Below are 14,924 nucleotides of genomic sequence, written 5' to 3' on the forward strand. Positions count from 1 at the left end.
TCCCCCCCCCCATGTAGACACGGTCCCCCCCCCCCATGTAGACACGGTCCCCCCCCATGTAGACACGGTCCCCCCCCATGTAGACACGGTCCCCCCCCCCATGTAGACACGGTCCCCCCCCCCATGTACACACGGTCCCCCCCCCCCCCATGTACACACGGTCCCCCCCCCCCCCCCATGTACACACGGTCCCCCCCCCCCCATGTACACACGGTCCCCCCCCCCCCATGTACACACGGTCCCCCCCCCCCATGTACACACGGTCCCCCCCCATGTACACACGGTCCCCCCCCCCCATGTACACACGGTCCCCCCCCCCCCATGTACACACGGTCCCCCCCCCCCATGTACACACGGTCCCCCCCCCCCCCATGTACACACGGTCCCCCCCCCCCCCCATGTACACACGGTCCCCCCCCCCCCATGTACTCACGGTCTTCCCCCCCCCCCCCCCCATGTACTCACGGTGTCCCCCCCCCCCCATGTACACACGGTCCCCCCCCCCCATGTACACATGGTCCCCCCCCCCCCATGTACACACGGTCCCCCCCCCCCCATGTACACACGGTCCCCCCCCCCCCATGTACACACGGTCCCCCCCCCCCATGTACACACGGTCCCCCCCCCCATGTACACACGGTCCCCCCCCCCCATGTACACACGGTCCCCCCCCCCCCATGTACACACGGTCCCCCCCCCCCCATGTACACACGGTCCCCCCCCATGTACACACGGTCCCCCCCCCCCCATGTACACACGGTCCCCCCCCCCCCATGTACACACGGTCCCCCCCCCCCCATGTACACACGGTCCCCCCCCCCCATGTACACACGGTCCCCCCCCCCCCATGTACACACGGTCCGTCCCCCCCCATGTACACACGGTCCCCCCCCCCCCATGTACACACGGTCCCCCCCCCCCCCATGTACACACGGTCCCCCCCCCCCCCCATGTACACACGGTCCCCCCCCCCCATGTACACACGGTCGTCCCCCCCATATGCACACGGTCCCCCCCCCCCCATATGCACACGGTCCCCCTGCCCCATATACACACGGTCCCCCCCCATCAACATCCAGACAGTCCCCCCACCCCACCCAGAGACAGTCCGCCCCCCCCCCCCAGAGAGAGTCCGCCCCCCCCCCCAGAGAGAGTCCGCCCCCCCCGCCCAGAGAGAGTCCGCCCCCCCCGCCCAGAGAGAGTCCGCCCCCCCCGCCCAGAGAGAGTCCGCCCCCCCCGCCCAGAGAGAGTCCGCCCCCCCCGCCCAGAGAGAGTCCGCCCCCCCCGCCCAGAGAGAGTCCGCCCCCCCCGCCCAGAGAGAGTCCGCCCCCCCCGCCCAGAGAGAGTCCGCCCCCCCCGCCCAGAGAGAGTCCGCCCCCCCCGCCCAGAGAGAGTCCGCCCCCCCCGCCCAGAGAGAGTCCGCCCCCCCCGCCCAGAGAGAGTCCGCCCCCCCCGCCCAGAGAGAGTCCGCCCCCCCCGCCCAGAGAGAGTCCGCCCCCCCCGCCCAGAGAGAGTCCGCCCCCCCCGCCCAGAGAGAGCCCGCCCCCCCCACCCAGAGAGAGCCCGCCCCCCCCCACACACACACACGCTGTCCGCCCCCCCCAACACACGCTGTCCGCCCCCCCCAACACACGCTGTCCGCCCCCCCCAACACACGCTGTCCGCCCCCCCCAACACACGCTGTCCACCCCCCCCACACACAGGGCTATATTTAGCCACCCTCCTCTTCCATCTGTTGACCCTGCTAGAAAAGCGCACAGAGGAATTTTAGGGTAAATTTTACAAATTCATTATCCCAGCGCTTATCAGGAAACTCAGGCTCCTTTAGCTTACTCATTCCAACTCCCCACATGTGCTCCCGATGCATGAAGCAACACGCACAGGTAGAACCTACCCTTAAATAATCATTAACAGGGAACATCACCAGTTAGAAAACATACCCAGAAGGTACAAACTTTCACAGAGAAGGGTGTAGGCAGCAAATTTGAAATTGTGGACATTCCTTACAGTGGCACACGGTTATACGGTATTCTAAGGGAGGCCGATAGCATCTGGTTCTGCCGAAAGGTCATCGATCCGAAACGTTAACCCACTTGCCACAGATCCTGCCTGACCTGCTGAGTGTTTCCAGCATTTTCTGTTTATCCCTGGAATTTTTTAAAATTTTGTATTAATAATGGTGTGTATTTTTAAAAAAAACATTGAATTAATAATTTACCAAAAAATCCTCAGTGTTTCTGTTTAACTTGTACATATGCAGCTTGTGGCAGGTACATGTACACATGAAAGCGAACTCCACGTAATCTAAAACACCTGTAAAATTAACAAAACTAAAAGGCTGGTTTTCCGATCAAGCTACAGGCGAGTTGTATCCAGAAATGCACAAGCACATCTCATTTTAGCCACGCATGGTGCGGACCTCACAAAAATTTGGGAAGTCTGTTCATTTAAGTAATTTGCTGCTGTGCCAGATATCTCCCTCCTCTATGCTCCCACCATAGAGTGGACCATGCACTCTGATCTCCCACCATGGATTGGACCATGCACTCTGATCTCCCACCATGGATTGGACCATGCACTCTGATCTCCCACCATGGATTGGACCATGCACTCCATGCTCCCACCATGGATTGGACCATGCACTCCATGCTCCCAGTGTGGATTGGACCATGCACTCCATGCTCTCACCATGGATTGGACCATGCACTCCATGCTCCCAGTGTGGATTGGACCATGCACTCCATGCTCTCACCGTGGATTGGACCATGCACTCCATGCTCCCAGTGTGGATTGGACCATGCACTCCATGCTCTCACCGTGGATTGGACCATGCACTCTATGCTGCCAGTGTGGATTGGACCATGCACTCCATGCTCTCACCGTGGATTGGACCATGCACTCTATGCTCCCAGTGTGGATTGGACCATGTACTCTATGCTCCCAGTGTGGATTGGACCATGCACTGTATGCTCCCACCATGGTTTGGACCATGCTCTCTATGCTCTCAGTGTACATTGGACCATGCACTGTATGCTCCCATCATGGATTGATCCATGCACTCTATGCTCCCAATGTGGATTGAGCCATGTGCTACGCGCATGCAGGCCACAGGGATGGACTATCTGGCACAACAGCAAATTTAAAGAGCCAGTTGCTGATTTTGGTAATTGGAAGTTTGTTGCAGGAATTCTATTCACTAGATTGCAAGAGGTAGCTGAGGATTGTGCCACAGATCAGGGAAGAAGGAGGACTTCTCCCTTTGCAAGGGAAACCCTATCAGTTATGTTGAGGGAGGTACTGCAAAAGAAGGTTGCCATCCTTGGGTTGGAGGGGATCCTCAGAGTCTGTTGTCCATGCTGCCTGAGAAAAGGTGACCGAGTAGGTGAATACTGTTTCATGCGAGGAGGTCGTTGGCACAGGCAAGAATAAAGTTTAACATGTTGAGGAAGTTTCCTAAGGTCCTTGCACCCTGAATGCAGCTGATTCAAGTTTAATGCTATAGCATGGCTGTAATGCATAATTTCACCTTAAGTAGCTGCATCTCGACTTTGGGTGCAGAATGATCATACCAGAACCTTTCAGCATCTCAAACAGAATCACAAAGAAGTCCATATTCATGCTCGCCACACATTCTGGCTTCCCGGGAAACCTTACACTCAAGTGGCTCAATTATGAAAAACTTTAAATTGTTTCCATCAACAGCCACTTCATTGATTCCTGGGGAACAATTTTCATCTTCTGTCTAAGTCAGCTCTAAATAGTTAAGAACTGGTGCAAATCCCATTCGAAAGTTCAAGTGCAAATTGAGCTCAATTCTCTGGTGTTACTTCATTTGCATAATTATTCACAGCACCAAGTGCAGACTCAAGATGGTCTAGTGAGGGCACAAGTGGTGGGAGAGGAAAATTGTGTGCAAGTCAAATTTAAAGGAATGGGGTCAATTAAAAGGGAGTGGCACAAAAATTCAGAAGGCCTTTCGAGAGTCTCAAAAGGAAGGTTTCCCTCTGAGCCATTCATCAGTACCATCTCCATAGGACAGCATTGTAGCAAGCCTGCAAAGAGATGTAGCCAAACTTCAGGCCACAGCTGACCATTATTGCCCCTGCATGTGCCAGTCCTATGCTGTATGGTAGCCAAAGGAGTCCTTGCCCAATGCTGATGCACGGCCTGAGAAGACAGGCCTCTACAGTTCCTTAGTTTGTGCATTGTTCATTTGTTCAGTCTAAGGAAATCTTAAGATATGATTTTCTGATATCTCAGGAGAATAGATTCAAAATCTGGAGTCTCATGAAGTTTGCAGGAACATATAGCAAACATCTGTGTCAGAGAATGGAGTGAATATTGACTGTATCAGCCAATGATTATTTCTCCAGCAAAATGCAATGAGGAGTATAGTTACATACAAATTATGTGCTTAAAATCAATCCCAGTTACTTCAACAGTGCAGTCTCCAGTGTGATTGACAGGGGAATTAACCAATCATCTCCATTCTGGCCGGGACTTGTGGTGTCACTATATGCAGCCTAAAAAGGATTATTGTATTTCAAAAATATTCATTACATTAGTCATGACAAATGGGTGTTGCTGCACAGATAAAGTAATTTAAAATGATAACCTCTTGAATGGCTGCAGGCAAATAATCATAAAATCTTGCAACACAAAAGAAGGTTCCTGTGCTGGCTCTTTGAAAAAAACATCCAATTAGTCCCACTCATCTTATTCCCCATAACCCTGCAAATTTTTTCTTTTCAAGTATACATCCAATTCCCTTTTAAAAGTTATTATTGAATCAACTTCCACCACCCTTTCAGGCAGTGCATTCCAGATCATAACAACTCGCTGCGTAAACAAAACAATAATATTATCCAATGAATAGCTGAAGCATACAGACCAATTTGTGCTGAGTTAGCTAATCTCAGCTGGGGTGATAGTAGGGGCTCCACAATTGACCTTGGTGACCCTGGGTTAAGAAGGGCCAATAGTCCTGATCTCAATCTAGAGACACTCGCAGGAAATGCATGTGAACACTGCAGGTGGGAATTGGATGGAGTCAGCTGTGATGGTCGCATAGACTTCCAATATTCATTGTCAAGTCTCACTTGGGAAAGGAATCTGATAGCACCTAGCCCCCATATAACAGTTCCTTAACAAAGCCTCAACACCTTCAGAAGAGGAGGGAAAGAGAGAAAATTTGTGGAGAAAGTTTGCAAGAAAGATCCTGAGTTATCGTTTTTAAAAAACTGATGAACCATCACAATTTCCTAGTCCCAGCTGTATCTCCTCCCCATGCTAAAAGTTTAAAGATGTAATATTTTCATCGAATCTTTCTTTTGTTTGGAGAAGGAGAATGGCTAGAGTCATGGATAATTTTTGTCATAATGACATCACGGTGTTAGTTTGCGCTGTTGATGTTGATGGGAAAACCTCCCCCACTGGTCAGGCATATTAGGAAATCACGGACACATTTATTATGCCTTGATAATAAACTGTAATATCAGAGAGGAAAGTATTATCAGCAAATATTGATTTTGACTCAATATTGATCTATATATTACATATTTTTCTAATTTGATAGTTTTATTTTTCCTCTTCTCTTGAAGCCTGTAACATGTTAGTGTTTGGCTGTTGGGAACTGCCATTCCTTCAATATCTTGCCAAAGTGACCTTACTCCCTCTGTGAACCCCGAGACAATTGGTAGGCAATTAGAGTCTGATTCTGACCTTATCCAGTGCACATGCACATGCACATTTTCTAGTAAGGATAAAAAAAACAGATCAGCTGATGGGCGTACACAACCAAATGCTTGGGGCACTGGAAAGCCTGCCAGAAAGCCTGCGCACAATGAGAAGGGGCAGGGAGGAGTCCAGCTCCAAATTGGCGCAGGGCTTTGCGCAGAGCTTAGAGCCCATCCTTTCCAACATGGAATGGGTGGTCACCTCCATTAGCGCACCTGTGGAACCCACCATGATGCAGCGTCTGATGACTGATATCACAGCATCCATTGCAGCACAAACATCTGCCATCCAAGGTTTGACTGCTGCATTTGGAGCTCAGACTGCTGCCTTGGAAGTTCAGACTGCTGCTATCGTGGCTCTGGGGACCACTGTGAAACGGGGCTTCTAGGGCACCACAGCACTCCAGCAATCCGTTCTCCAGCCGATCACCAGGATTGCTGAGGCGCCGCCCCAGGAAAGTGGCAGTGGCGCCATGGCAGTCGGACCTGCTGTCCTCTCTCAGGACTACAGCATTCCTGCTCCCACCCCTGCCACTCCGCGAGTGCCCCTGTTGTTGCCTCTCAGCCAGCCAGGCCAGACTGCTGCAGCCCATGCTGAGATGGTGCAGTCTGAAGCCGGGCCCTGCTCGACATCGTCCTCCAAGGCCATCTGGACGTACCTCCATTGAAGGCCAGCAGCCTCCCACCATCCATGCTCCAGCCACTGGGGAGCACCTCGTAAGAGCACTAGGATAGGTAAAGGCACACGGATAACAGGCACTAAGGGAATGCACAAGGTTGAATAGTTCTGTTATGTTTGCATATTTTCATTTATTAATCCTTAAATGAGAGTTTGATTTTGCATTTGGTGGTGTTTTTTATTCATGCAATGAGCTGAGAGGGACACCAATGTGTAATAAGATGGAGGGCAATTTAATTGTCTTGTGGGAGGGGAAAGGTGGGGAATGTAGGATTGTTGGTGAGTTGGGGGATGTAGTTCACATTATTGATAGCGGGCACGGATCAGATGAACACGCACAGCCCTTGCAGACAAGGTGTGTGGTTCCTGCTGCACCCTAGCGTCTTCCTCCACCTCCTCCTCCGGCTCCACCCCCTCCTCCTGCTCCTCCTCAGCCTCTTCCTTCACCTGCCCCTCCGCCTCTTCCTCCTCAGCCTCCTCCTCCACCTCTGGCTCAGGATCTTCTGCAGTCATTGGTGGCAAAGGCTGGTCCCTCATGATGGCGAAGTTGTGCAGCATGCAGCAGACTACCACAAATCTGCCCACCCGCTCAGGGCTCCTCCAGACCGGTCCAGGCAGCGGAAGCGTTGTTTGAGGAGGCCCATGGTGTGCTCCACGATGTTGCGTGTGGCAGCATGGCTCTCATTATAGGCCTGCTGTGCATGTGTGCGTGGATTCCTGACAGTGTCATGAGCCACGTCGTGAGCCACGCCCTTGTCACCCAGTAGCCAGCCTTTGATTTGCTGAGTCAGATGAAAGATAGCTGGCACGTTGAACTGCCGCATGACAAAGGCATCGTGACTACTCCCAGGGTAGTGGGCATCAACCTCCAAGATGCGATGCGTGTGGTCGCACACCAGCTGCATGTTGAGGGAGTGGAAGCCCATTCAGTTGACGAAGACAGGTGAGTTGATGTGCGGGGCACGCAGGGCAATATGTGTGCAGTCCATGGCATCCTGCACCATGGAGAAGCCAGCAATGCGGGCGAACCCCCATGCTCGCTCATTCTACTTGTCTCTGTTGAGAGGAAAGGTGATGAACCTGTTCCTCATCTGGTACAGTGCGTCTGTGACCTCCCATATGCAGCAGTGCACTGCAGACTGCGAGATGTTGCACATGTCGCCAGCAGAGGCCTGAAATGTTCCTGAGCTGTAGGAATTCAGTGCCACAGTGACCTTCATAGCCACAGGCAATGCTGTCCTCGCCCTGCCCTGAGGCTGCAGTTGTGGCCGCACCAGTTGACAGATCTCAGTGACGGCTTCCTTGGTGAACCTCAGCCATCGGATGCAATCCTCCTCGGTCATGTTGAGGTAAGAGAATTGATCCCTGACGGCCCTCATTGGGTAGGGCCTCCTGCTCAGTGCCCTGCGCCTCCTCCATCTCCTCGGAGCTTGACCTGCTGGGCGTGGCCTCTCTGCATGCTCCCAGTCAGGCTCAATGCCCAGCGGGAGCCCTAGCAGACCACCCATGGTTGGCAGGAATGTTGTTCCACCAGGGTTGTAACTTTCCGACCCTTAAGGCAATACCTGCCAAAGCACTCTCAAAAGTAGTGTAGGAACTCTCAATAAGAATAGGGAGCTTCAAATAACACTTCCTACTCCTCCAGCAGCCAGAAGCAATAATCCAGCAACTAACCTGCAACACCTGCATGGCCCTTTAAATGGCGCTGGTGGGGGTTCTTCAGACACTGTAAGAAACGTTTAGATGGTTGGGGATAAGACTGTGCGTTGAGTTGAGCATTAAGGTCGAAAATGGTGTGTATCACTTGAAATCAGCGTTGTACACTGATTGCAGCCATTTCCCCCCTACTTTACATGCTTCCAGCGTCCGGTATTAGCGCCTGCGCTCACTCCTATACCAAGATGGCGTCTGGCGCACGTCACGCAGGAAACATGCGTGTGCATCCAAGATGCCATCATGGATGTCAGAGAGGCCGTGTAGCGCCGAAACAACGGGCGCTACACGACCCAATTTAGCGCCCAACATGTTTACATAGGCATTTTCCATTATAAATGTGGGCATAGGAATTCATAATGGAAAAAGCTACACAAAGTGTGGCAAAAAGACAACAAAAAATAAGACTTTGTTGACAAGAAGTGTGCAGATATAAGATTTTTAATATATAGTTTTGTCACTTTTTATTGTTAAAGCTTGAGCACTTGAATTTCAAGTAAGCAATAAGCATATTTACAGCGGTTCAATACTAATTAAGCATGCAGGTTTTACAATATGTGCATAATTCTAAAACAAATCAGTTTAATCAATATAAAATGTAGTAAAATATTGCTATGTAAACACAGACCTCTAGTAAATGAAAATGAAATGAAACTGTAAATGCAACTGAAACGGGTATATGTGAATGAAGGTACACAAGGTGAAGCCCATCAGTTGTTGCTATCTGTTTTCAACAGAAAATGCTGCAGAAGCTCAGCAAGTCAGGCAGCATCTGTGGAGAAAGAAACAGAGTTAATGTTTCTACAGTAAACCTACCATGGAGGACTGATTAATTTGGATGAGGGACATGCTGAAGGTTTACCAGATACCCTGGGCTTCACGAGTGGAGTTAATAATCGCCAACCTGGGAAGCAAAGCATGGGGGAGGTGCTTAAGATGCCAGAATGCTGAAGGCAGAACCCGAAAGTTTTGGTAAAATGCAACATTTTTACAGAGATAAGGTTTCCCTTGACAAGTTATGTGCCTCTTTCTTTAACTGAGTCCAGGTCCAGGGACAACAGGAAATTGTTCAAGCATTTGCGCTGGCCGTGCAGGAGTTGTGATGTCATCATAACTGAACAGATTCCACAGAGATGACCACAGGTGAAGATGTGTTCCAAAGCCATTTGCTTGAAGGGCTGTGGGATCAAAACTTGTCTCGAGTCCTGAAAGATCAGACAGTCTGATAACACACTCACCTTTGTGGCCATTAAAGAGGAGGGCATCTACAGGGAAAACAAAGAGCAAGGGGACTATACGGGACCTTTAAGATCTTCCTTAAAACTTACCTGTTTGACCAAGCTTTTAGTCGCCCCTCCTAATATCTTCTTCACTAGCTCAGTGTCAATTTTTCTCTGATTACGTTGCCGAGAAGCACCTTGGGACATTTTCCTACGTTAAAGGCACTATATAAATGCAAGTTGTTGTTGTTGACAGACATCTTGCTAGCGACTAGTGTCATTAACTGTTTCCCTCCCAGCCAGAGGGACGCAGATGTAGATCACTTCTTGATGCAGCACCAGATCCAGGACAATGTGGGGAAATGAAAGAGGGCTTAAAAGAGTTCTACAAAGAGGTTAAATGAAGAAGGTGGAGACTACGGAGAACTGGCAGCTTAACATGTGACCTCTGTGACAGGAGGAGGTAGCTGGAGCCCACTATGTAACATGGTGCCAGGTCTGGGTTGGGGGGTGGCGGGGGGTGGCTGCAATAAGAAATGTGCTAGAATATGAAGAAGAACTTAGAGGAGATCTGCAAGGAAAGAAGAATTGACAATAAGACCACAAGAGCAGGGGAGGAGCGACCAAAGTAGGCCAAGGTAATAGGCCGTAATCTGATAGAGTGGTTTGATGGGCACGGCAGACCCATCTGGCATAGATGTCAGCGATCACGTCTTGTGGAGCATCAGTGTTTGGCCCCCAGAACAACAATCACCTGAGCCAGCTTTATTAAACTAGTGCTACCCATTGTTAAGATGTGGAGATGCCGGTGATGGACTGGGGTTGACCATTGTTAAGAGTGAGACAATGGTAATGGAGACAGTTCTAACAAAGACACTTCCTGGATAAGCTCTCACCTGATAGGGGAGTGCGCAGTAGTGTATCCTGGGAATTTATTGGTTTTGAGCCCTTTGAGACTGTAGATATCCATTTAATTAATATCCTTTACATCTGATGTTGTGGTCCTGCATGCAGCCTTGCACCCAGTGCACGAGAGCACAGAATCGGGTAGGTAGTGTCACATCCCTGATTCAGTAAGAAAAAAGATTACATTTTTTGAGGCTGCGCTGCAAGCCTCATTATAGCTAAAAGTAGACCCTATAATAAATTCCCCGTACTCGCCTGTTTAAAGTAAAGGGAAAAAAAAGACTTGCATTTATATAGTGCCTTTCATGACCTCATGACGTCCCAAAGCATTTTACAATTAAGTACTTTTGATGTGTAGTCACTGTTGTAATGTAGGAATCGTGGCAGCCAATTTGCACATAGCAATAGCAACTTGATAATGACCAGATCATCTGTTTTAATGGTGTTGGTTGAGGAATAAATATTGGCCAGGACACCGGGGAAAATTCCCCTGCTCTTCTTCGAAATAGTGCCATGGGATCTTTTACGTCCACCTGTGAGGGCAGATGTGGCCTCTGTTTAACAGAAGATGGCACTTCTGACATTGCAACACCCCCTCAGTACTGCACTGGAGTGTCAGCCTGGATTACATGCTCAAGCCTCTGGAGTGCGACTTGAACCGTCCGACTCAGAGGCGGGAGTACTGCCGCTGAGCCACTGCTGACACTGTGGCGCTTCTGGGTTTCCATGGTGTCTGCTGCAGAATGTCCATTCTTAAAACTGGCCTTTTCGCTTGCTTGCCATGCAGATGTTTCCACACATTTCTTGTGCAATAGTTTCTCCTGCTATTTGCTACACAGATCTCCAGCCACAGCATTCCTGCTGCAACCTCAGTTTCAACCAAACTGCTCAGCCCAAGCATTCCACTGAGCCTGCCAACAGCTTTCCTGGAACTGGAGGAGGAAGGAGAGGTTCAGGCAGGAGGAAGATAGGCAGGTGCACTTGCACTTCAGGTATCTGACAACCAACTGCACCTGGCCCAGGAACTACATTCTCCGACCCAACACACAAGGGGCGGCTTGATCAGAAATTTGTGGGTGCACTGGCTGTGACTTTTCATCCAGTATGGATGGAAAATCAGGAGAAGTGTGCCCACGATTTCATGATAAACCACCCATTGTGTGCGAGGCTTGCCGATGGCACAGTGGCTTAAAAAATTACACCCACAGTCTGATTTTTAACTGATATTTGATTTAGATGCTGTAGTATGATAGCCCACCCATATTAAAGTGTTACCTAACCATGGATCTATCTTTGTATAGCTCTGATTTATTTTGTTGGCACAGAAACCTTGTTGTGACCTGTTTTTTGTGCATGACATTGAATGTTAATTTTTTGTTTTCAGGAAGTGATCCTAGCAACCTCTGTAATGTTACAAATGCTTGTTATAGTACTGCTGGCATTTGAGTGGTGAAGTGAATAGGAAACCATAGTTATACTGGTCAGTTGCATTGCTGAGGATTCAGGGTAGCATAGTTCCAAGCACGTGCTCAACGTCATGCGTGACATTTTATTTAATGGCCTCCTACCTTCTCCTTGGATTTCCATTTCTAGCCCTTGCACCTCTTCCTCTATTCCTTTATTCTATTTTTTTCTCCCACCTTCATAAAGCACCTTGACCTGATTTTTACATTAAAGGTATTATAGAACTACACTAGTTGATACCAGTGAAGTTGAACTGTTCCTTTATTCCTTTTATTTATTTTTTCTGCCTATTGTTGCTGATGAACTTGAGCTGTTTAAAACCAGCTGGCAGCTCTTTTCAGTCAATAGATACATTTTAATAAAGGAAGAACGTGTAAACGGTGGCCTTCACACCAAAGTGAAAGCAGTGCAAGAGGTAGTCTTACTCGCAATAATATCTCACTGGCCTAGGGACACGGACAGCAATTTTAGAGCCTGCATTTGGCGGAGTCAGCGCAGCAGCAGCAGTCATCATCAAACAAGGAAGACCTGGGGGAAGGAGAGGAAGGAGGGCACATGAGCACCTTGCAGCCAGGGATTAGCTCATAGCTCAGCAATTCCACTGATTTTCTCACACACCTGCCCTGAGAACTTACGCAGAGCCCCAATTGTCGCATTCTTCACCGCTCCCTTCATCTTGCATTGAAGAACATTCAAACCATTCAGACAACTTCTATGTCAATAACATTCTGACAATGCAGACTCAGAAGCTGGGGGTTAAGTTCACTCTCAGAAAGTGCTATTAAACCACACTGCAGGCCAAAGTGCCAAATGTGATAAAGGTGATTAATTTAATGCCAAACGTAATAAGTGCCATACATTCATTCTCATCCAGGTGATCAACACATAGTTTATTTAAAGAAAGTTTCCTAACTCTACTACTCCTACGAGGTGCTCCCCAAGTGGCCTGATCAGAACTGGTGGAAGGCTGCTGTTCATCATGTGGAGACCCTTGGGAATGCTCATGGCCAGTGACTTCTGGGTGCACAAGCCTGTGAGGCCTTGGCTGCAGCCTGCTGCAACTTGGCTATAGCCGGAGCTGTCTAGCCTAGCTGACTTGTTGGCACCATGGCGGATGAGTCGGAAGGCGAATGTGCAGATGTGCTGACATTCTTAAAGAGGTCCCACTGCCACTCCCTTGAGGCTGGAGCTCATCACATCCAGTAATCTGCAGGACAGCAGAAGATGATCAACCTCTCAGGTGGACGTAAATAATCCCAGAGCAAGGTAGTTTTCCTTGGTGACCTGGCCAATATTTATCCCTCAAGCAACATTTCTTAATGCTAAAGGGATCAAGGGATATGGGGAAAAAGTGGGAACAGGGTACTGAGTTAGACGATCAGCCATGATCACTTTGAATGGCGGATCAGGCCCGAAGGGCCGAATGGCCTAATCTTGCTCCAATTTTCTAAGTTTCTATTACTGAAACAGATTATCTGGTCATTATCTCATTGCTGTTTGTGGGATCTTGCTGCCACGTTTCCCTACATTACAACAGTGACTACACTTCAAAAGTACTTCATTGGCTGTGATGCGCTTTGGTACATCCTGAGGTTGTGAAAGGTGCTATATAAATACAAATTCTTACTTTTGTTCTTTTCTTCCAGTGATCTCCAGGGCTTCTTGCTCTGCCTGTGTGAGGCCGATGATGTTGGAAACTCCTCCACCCATCCCGTGCCTCTCACTGGCATTATGTGCTGTCTTGTTCTGCAGAAAGACAGGGAGAGTGGCTGTGGAAAAGGCAGGTAGAGATGTGTAGGGCTTCCGCATATAGTGGATGTGTTCAGAGGAGTAGAAGAAGCAACATGGAATGAAGATGGGGAGGTGATAAATGTAAAGGGAAGTGTATGTAATGTTTAGTGAGGAAGGAGTCTGGGATGAGTTGGTTGTGCAAATGGTAGGATGTGCGAAGAGACTGGTGTTACTCTGTACTGTTGAGAGAAAAGGAAGAGATGAGTCTGCGTGGAATGAGAAAAAGAGGTGTTTTAGTGTGGCCTTGCGATTGTATGGTGATGGCGGGAAGGTAATAAGAGTGGCAGGGAAGGGGAAAGAGGAGCGTTGTCAGGTGCTGTTGAGAGAGGTGGAGAGATGAAGAGGTGTACTCACCCTTGCTGCACCTGTGAGGTCATTAAACCTCTTCCTGCATTGAACCCAGGTCCTTTTTTTTATTCGTTCATGGGATGTGGGCGTCGCTGGCGAGGCCAGCATTTATTGCCCATCCCTAATTGCCCTTGAGAAGGTGATGGTGAGCCGCCTTCTTGAACCGCTGCAGTTCGTGTGGTGAAGGTTCTTCCATAGTGCTGTTAGGAAGGGAGTTCCAGGATTTTGACCCAGCGATGACGAAGGAATGGCGATATATTTCCAAGTCGGGATGGTGTGTGACTTGGAGGGGAACGTGCAGGTGGTGTTGTTCCTATGTTCCTGCTGCCCGTGTCCTTCTAGGTGGTAGAGGTCGCAGGTTTGGGAGGTGCTGTCGAAGAAGCCTTGGCAAGTTGCTGCAGTGCATCCTGTGGATGGTACACACTGCAGCCACTGTGCACCGGTGGTGAAGGGCGTGAATGTTTAGGGTGGTGGATGGGGTAGCAACCAAGCAGGATGCTTTGTCCTGGATGGTGTCGAGCTTCTTGAATGTTGTTGGAGCTGCACTCATCCAGGCAAGTGGAGAGTATTCCATCACATTCCTGACTTGTGCTATGTAGATGGTGGAAAGGCTTTGGGGAGTCAGGAGGTGAGTCACTCGCCACAGAATACCCAGCCTCTGACCTGCTCTTGTAGCCACAGTATTTATGTGGCTGCTCCAGTTAAGTTTCTGGTCAATGGTGACCCCCAGGATGTTGATGGTGGGGGATTCGGCGATGGTAATGCTGTTGAATGTCAAGTGGAGGTGGTTAGACTCTCTCTTGTTGGAGATGGTCATTGCCTGGCACTTGTCTGGCACGAATGTTACTTGCCACTTATCAGCCCAAACCTGGATGTTGTCCAGGTCTTGCTGCATGCGGGCTCGGACTGCTTCATTATCTGAGGGGTTGCGAATAGAATTGAACACTGTGCAATCATTAGTGAACATCCCCATTTCTGACCTTATGATGGAGGGAAGGTCATTGATAAAGCAGCTGAAGATGGTTGGGCCGAGGACACTGCCCTGAGGCACTCCTGCAGCAATGTCCT

This window comes from Heptranchias perlo, chromosome 3, assembly GCF_035084215.1.
Source record: "Heptranchias perlo isolate sHepPer1 chromosome 3, sHepPer1.hap1, whole genome shotgun sequence".
NCBI classification, from domain to species: Eukaryota; Metazoa; Chordata; class Chondrichthyes; order Hexanchiformes; family Hexanchidae; genus Heptranchias; species Heptranchias perlo.